Genomic DNA, 7,498 nt, shown 5'->3' on the forward strand with positions numbered 1-7,498 from the left:
ATACATAACATACAAATTTGTTACACGGGCTTTGATGGCAAGTATATATCACAGGTATATAAAAATTACATTAAATAGATTTAACATGGGTTAATTTAACAAAATTAAACAATGACTTGTGATCAGGAGAAACATTCTCCAGTTACTTCACAGAACAGTTTGTTTGATAAAATAATGATTAAGTGTTGAGAAAAATACATCAGCACTAAAAATTTAAAGGTGACCAGGAGCTGTAGTCTTCAACTATCTGCACAAAATGTAAGAAATTGAAGTTTATTAAGTAGGCTAGGAAATTGAGAAATTTGTACCTAAAAAGACCAAACCTCCCCGAAAAGTAATTAAACTATTCCCGTAATAACTGGCGTCTCCAACAACCGGACATCTTAAATATAACAAGATGGAAATCTATCATTTATGGCGTCAATTCTTTACCAGAATTAAGGTCAAAAATACTATAAACTTTTTCAAAATAATCTTGCTGAGCCTGAATCAACATCACACAGTACAAGCAAAATTATTCAGTTACTGGTAAATGTATTTCTTGTTAACGATACTTCTACAGGCAGACTTACGCTATACAGAGTTTGCTATACAAACACTGGCCCAATCCTGGCTATTGTTTGTATAGCATACTCTGAGACTGAATTATTGCTTCCTGATCAAATATTGCCAAGATATGTAGAAAATGACCTTTTCCAGTGTCTAAAATGACAGCATTTTCGGACGTTCTTAGGCAAACTAAATAGTTTTTAACCTTTTAACAAAATTGAAAACTACGGAAAATAGAAGGAAATCGCCGTTACCTTGATCTAATCACAATTTCTTATGTCATGACCATCAGATAAAAATATCAGCAGTATCGTCTGGGTTTTCCCAAAGCTCAGTGTGTGTGTGTGTATGTGTGTGTGTGTGTGTGTGTGTGTGTGTGTGTGTGTGTGTGTGTGTGTGTGTGTGTGTGTGTGTGTGTGTGTGTGTGTGTGTGTACTCACGTAGTTGTGGTTGCAGGGGTCGACTCACAGCTCCTGACCCCGCCTCTTCGCTGGTCGCTAGTAGGTCACTCTTCCTGCTCCATGAGCTCTATCATACCTCTTCTTAAAGTTATATATGGATCCTGCCTCCACTACATCACTTCCCAGACTATTCCACTTCCTGACAACTCTGTGGCTGAATAAAACTTCCTAACATCCCTGTGATTCATCTGAGTGTTTAACTTCTAATTGTGACCCCTATCTCTCCTGTCCTCCAGTGTCGTCAGATCGATTTTCCTTAATCTCTCCTAGTAGGACATACCCCTTAGCTCTGGGACTAGTCTTGTTGCAAACCTTCGCACTTTCTCTAGTTTCCTTACGTGCTTGGCTAGTTGTGGGTTCCAAACTGGTGCTCCATACTCAAATATGGGCCTAACGTATACAGTGTATAGGATTATGAACGATTCCTTATTAATTAAGATGTCGAAATCTTGCTTTCAGGTTTCCTAGGCGCCCGTATGCTGCATCAGTTATTTGGTTGATGTGTGCCTCAGATGTGCCCACCTAAAGTCAGTACCTGACCAACCGGGCTGTGGTTCATACGCCAGCTTGCGTGCGGCCAGTAGTAACAGCCTGGTTGATAAGACCCTGATCCACCGTGAGGCCTGGTCTCAGACCGAGCCGCGGGGGCGTTGACCCCCGAATCCCTCTCCAGGTAAACTCCAGGTGTTATATTCATCTCATGATCGTTTTCCTTGAGGTTTGTAGTCTCTGACGCCCTAGACTGTACTCCGTTTGTCGTCTTCTTTGCCCTTTCCAGTTGCTGGACCAGGCCTGCAGCCTGTCCAGATCCCATTGTAGTTCTGCCTGGCCCTCGTCCGATTAAATTCTTCTCATCAACTTCACATCATCTGCAAACAGGGACACTTCGTAGTCTATTCCTTCCGCTATGTCGTTCACAAATTCCATAAACAGCACCGGTCCTAGGACTGACCCCCTGTGAAACCCCACTGGTCACAGGCGCCCACTCTGACACCTCACTACGTACCATGACTCGCTGTCACCTCACTACGTACCATGACTCGCTGTTGTCTTTCTGACAGGTATTCCCTGATCCATTGCAGTGCCTTCCCTATTATCCCTGCCTGGTCCTCTAGCTCTTGCACTAATCTCTTGTGTGCAACTGTCAAATGCCTTCTTACAGTCCAAGAAAATGCAATCTACCCATCCCTCTCTCTCTCTTGTCTTACTGCTGCCACCCTGTCATAAAACTCCAGTAGGTTTGTGACACAGGATTTGCCATCCCTGAAACCGTGCTGGCTGTCGTTTATAAGCTCATTCCTTTCTAGGTGCTCCACCACTCTTCTGATAATCTTCTCCACGACTTTGCCTACTATATATGTCAGTGACACTGGTCTGTAGTTTAATGCTTCGTGTCGGTCTCGTTTTTTAAAAATTGGAAATACATTCGCTGTCTTCCATACCACAGGTAGTCGCCCTGTTTCGATAGATGTGTTGAAAATTGTTGTTAGTAGTATACATAGCACCTATGCTCCCTCTCTCAGGACCCAAGGAGAGATGTTATCCGGCCCCATCACCTTTGAGATATCTAGCTCGCTGCGCAGCCTCTTCACTTCTTCCTTGGTTGTATGTATTGTGTCCAACACTTGATGGTGAAGCCCGCCTCTCCCTCTTTCCGGAGTCCCTTCTGTCTCCACTGTGAATACTTCTTTGAATCTCAAGTTGAGCTTCTCACATACTTCGCGGTCATTTCTTGTGATCTCCCCTCCTTCATTCCTCAGCCTGATTACCTGGTCCTTGACTTTTGTTTTCCTCCTGATGTGGCTGTACAACAGCTTCGGGTCAGATCTGGGTTTCAAAGCTGTGTCATTTTCGTACTGTCATTGGGCCTCCCTTCTTACCTGTACATACTCATTTCTGGCTCTACGACTTCTCTCCTTATTCTCCTGGGTCCTTTGCCTTCTATACTTCTTCCATTCTTTAACACACTTGGTTTTAGCCTCTTCACTTTTCGGTGAACCAAGGGCTCATCCTGGCTTTCTGGTTATTTCTCTTACTCTTAGGTACAAACCTCTCCTCAGCTTCCTTGCATATTGTTGTCACATATTCCATCATCTCATTTACTGACTTCCCTGCCAGTTCTCTGTCCCACTGAACCCCATGCAGGAAATTCTTCATGCCTGTGTAGTCCCTTTCTTGTAGTTTGGCTTCATTCATCCTGCCCTTCCTGCTTCCCCCTCCACTTGTAACTCTACTATGTATTCAAAGCTCAGAACCACATGATCACTGGCCCTGAGGGTTCTTTCATATGTGATGCCCTCAATATCTGCAGTACTCAAGGTGAATACTAGGTCCAGTCTTGCTGGTTCATCCTCTCCTCTCTCTCTGGTAGTGTCCTTTTTGTGTTGGTACATGAGGTTTTCCAGTACCACCTCCATCATCATAGCCCTCCATGTTTCTGGGCCCCCATGTGGTTCCAGGCTCTCCCAGGTGATTTCCTTGTGGTTGAAGTTACCTATAATTAACAACTTTACCCTGCTCGCATGAGCCCTTCTGGCCACTTCAGCCAGTGTGTCAACCATCGCTCTATTACTCTCATCATACTCTACCTTTGCCTCCTTCTGTTCTGTGGTGGGTTATACATCACTTCAATTACCACCTTGGAATCTCCAGACTGAAGTGCTCCTATTATGTAGTATCTTGCTTCTCTGTGTCCTCTCTCCAGCTCATAAAACTCCCATCAGTTTTTGATGAGCAGTGGCACTCCTCCACCCTTTCTGTTCCCTCTGTCTTTCCTCAGGATCTGATATCCTGTTGTAAAGATGGCATCTGTTATCATTCCTATGAGCTTGGTTTCTGTGAGAGCTATGATGTCTGGTGATGCCTCTTAGACTCTTTCATGCCACTCCTTCCACTTATTTGTTACTCCATCAGATTTGGTGCACAATACCTTCAGTTTCCTCTCCAACACTGTGTTCTGAGGGATCTGTGAGGATGGTGGACCTGGCAGTGTGCTGTGGGATTCCACAGGGGTAGGGGCTGTACGTGTGGACTATGGTTTGTATTAGGATAGAGTGGTTGTGGGATTTTCGGGGTGGTTCTGTGTGTGCTTGCACTTGTTGCTCTGCCCTGCTCTGGTTGTCCTCTGCTGATTCTGTCCTTGTCTCTCTTTTGCTTCTATGTCCTCTCCCTCAACTGCTGTCATTCTGATCTTGTTCTGTCTCGGTCTAGAAGATAGATTCCTTCAGCCGTAGTTTCTCTTGCAGAATTCTGTTTCGCACCATTTCTGTCTTGAAAATCAGCTTGACCGGCCACTTTCTCCCCTTCAAGTAACCTCCTATTCTCTGAAAATTCACTATCTCAGTCATGTCCTCCTCGCCTATTTCTTTGATGCTTTCAATCTCCTGTTTTTCTTCCTGTCGTATTTCTTTGTGTGTCCTCCCTTCGCTCTCCTGAAGCCCATGAATAAACACTGACTTCTCCCTCTCCTCCTCCCACTGCCTTTCCCAGTGTTTGTGGGTCCCATTTGTACAAAGGCGACGTTTCCCTTATTTTTTTCCTGTAGCTCTTGGTGGCATGATCGTGCCTCTGCATGGGACCTAACCCCCTCTCTGCCTTCTCCCGCCTCCCTGACTGCTATCCCTGCTCCAAACTACTCTACCCCTTCATTCCTCGGCCCAGTTTAATGGGCTGATAGGACCTTAGTGTAAGTCATGTCTCCTTCCTTTCCACTGGGCTCCTTCTTCGGTAGGGGTGTACCTGCTTCAGTTGCTATGTCTCCTCTGGGCAATAGCCCAGTAACTCACTTCAGCCTATTTACCTCATATTCTAGGGCCCTTATCCTGGCTTCTTCGGCTCTGGCTTGTGAGTCCCATTCCTTTTTCTTCTCCTCCATCCTCTTCCCCATTTTTGCAGAAAACTCACCTAGTTTGCCCTCTCACTCTTCCTCCATCATTTTACATTGCTCTTCCATCCATTCTTCCTTACCAAGCCATTTTCCTCTGATCCCCTGAGCCTTCGACTTCCCTTCTGGGCCACCATGTGTGTGTGTGTGTGTGAGTGTGTGTGTGTGTGCGTGTGTGTGTGTGTGTGTGTGTGTGTGTGTGTGTGTGTGTGTGTGTGTGTGTGTGTGTGTGTGTGTGTGTGTGTGTGTGTGTGTGTGTGTGTGTGTGTGTGTGTGTACTCACCTAGTTGTACTCACCTAGTTGAGGTTGCGGGGGTTGAGTCCGAGCTCCTGGCCCCGCCTCTTCACTGATCGCTACTAGGTCACTCTCCCTGAGCCGTGAGCTTTATCATACCTCTGCTTAAAGCTATGTATGGATCCTGCCTGTGTGTGTGTGTGTGTGTGTGTGTGTGTGTGTGTGTGTGTGTGTGTGTGTGTGAAATTCTAGTTTTATAGATAAAAAAAATATGCAATATTTTCATAAATCAACATTACCATTAGCAAATCATTTTAAAAGCTCATTTTAGTACCAGAAAATCTGTTTTACTTGACTAAACGACTACTGTAACAAATGTTTCATAACTACTTGTTATGGCAAGTTACAATTAATAAAAATATGTCAAAGAGAGGCACTGATATAGCTTACTGATGTAAAGCCTGTGTAACACGTGTAACACCTGTGTATACATTTGAATCTAAAACTAATAAAACTAATAATAATCACTGGGCGATTTCTAAAAATGTGAAACCAATGAAAAGAGGATCCTAGAAGCACTCTCATGCAAGTCAATTTCCGGAAAAGTCTATATAAAATTAAGTAGAGAGTAACTGTACACGTCAATTGCTCTATAACCTTTCAAGGAGTAATAACTGACCAGGGTTTGAAATTTGAAGTAGATTAGCTAAGGCTTTCTGAAGTTATAAACCAAAACCTTAGATGGAATGAGAAAACTGTAGCTAGCAAGCGAACGGCTCTGGATCACACTGTGTAGTATTGAAAGACTCAGGAAATTTAAACACACTATAAAAAAAATTTGAGTTTTCAGTACATTTTTAAATGTTCTTTTTTAAAGTTGTATTAATTATAAAATGATCTACCCACACACAAACTAAACTGAACAGATACTAATCTGACCATAATATGAATCATCCGTAAAATACTGAAGGCATTCAGAAGAGGCAGATATTTTGATTTTGATGATTAAATGGTAATCAGAATTTCACACAATTTTGCACCGAGTGGTCAAATCTCTAACTACACATTTGAATTTCGCTCTCCACTGTCGTCCATTTGAAGCTACGCTGCTAAGGGTTTTGGAAGTTATCTGAGCCATTCCATGATGCTGGGAATGGGTCCTAGGGCACCTGCACATGCCAGTTGTTCCTAGAATCTGGTCCTCGTTACCATACACTAGGTTTCAAAATTCGAATCCAATCGGATGAAGCATTCTCGAATTATGAAATAAAATCTAAAGGTAGGATTTAAAAAATCAGGCATCCACCTTCGTTGATGCCATAAAAAAAAGGGAAAAATATTGTTGGTACTGTAGATGGCCACTGAACTACTAATAACCTTTGAACACTGAAAAATTGAAAACCTTGAAATACACGAAGTATCAGTAACTACAGCTTATAAAGGGACGCCAATATATTATTATTTTTAATCAAATTAATTCTCTGAACTGCCATTAAAGGGAAAAAATTGCCCAGAAATTTAATGTTACATATTAACTGAAAAACTCCAAGTCCAATACAGTAGTAGAAAGAATATATGGTAATAAAACTAGTGCGAAAATGGAAGTAAAAAACACTAAGGAGGAAGCGGAAGAAAACTAATGAAAATACAGAGAAATTTGAATAATAAGTAACAAAAGTGCATAGAACGTGGAATAATAAAACCAGGACGATAAAGGAAGACAAATAAAACAAGGGAGACAGTGAAAGAAGAGAAACTAATAAAAGTGAAGGAAATAAAGAGGAAAACAATGGGAGCCGTGTCGGGACGGAGGAAGTGAGGGAGCAAAGTCTTTCGAGCAAAAGCATATATGACTTTAATTTATCTGTGGATTACTGAGGCGAGTCATGTGGGACTCCTCCAGCTGGTCCAGGACTCTGGTGGCTGACACACAAAGAAGGGCAAGCTGATGGAAGGATGGAGAAAGAGGGGAGGGTAGAACAAGAAAAACAGGAGGAAATGGAGACGAAAGGAAGGTGGTGGTACTGAAGAAAACCCAGGAAGTAGAGAAGGAAGAAATGTAGATGAGAGTTAGAAGTAACGGAGCAAGCACAAGGAGTAAAGAAAGAAATGAATATGAGAGGGAGTCGTACTGAGGTCAGCGTCTAACGGGTTTCTATTTCACACTCCTACGATAGTGCCTCTCTAGGTGGAAGAACCTTATACTTGTACGGCCTGACTGGAAGATATCATTATACCGCAAGACTGGCAGCCATCAGCAGTTCGCTCTGGTTGTTCCCTCCTCAAGGGCATCATTTAATCACCAGTCATACACTAATCGACTGAATGGTGTTTGGAACGGGTTCACTCAACATACCGTTATTTGGAGAA

This window comes from Cherax quadricarinatus, chromosome 21, assembly GCF_038502225.1.
Source record: "Cherax quadricarinatus isolate ZL_2023a chromosome 21, ASM3850222v1, whole genome shotgun sequence".
Classification (NCBI taxonomy): Eukaryota; Metazoa; Arthropoda; class Malacostraca; order Decapoda; family Parastacidae; genus Cherax; species Cherax quadricarinatus.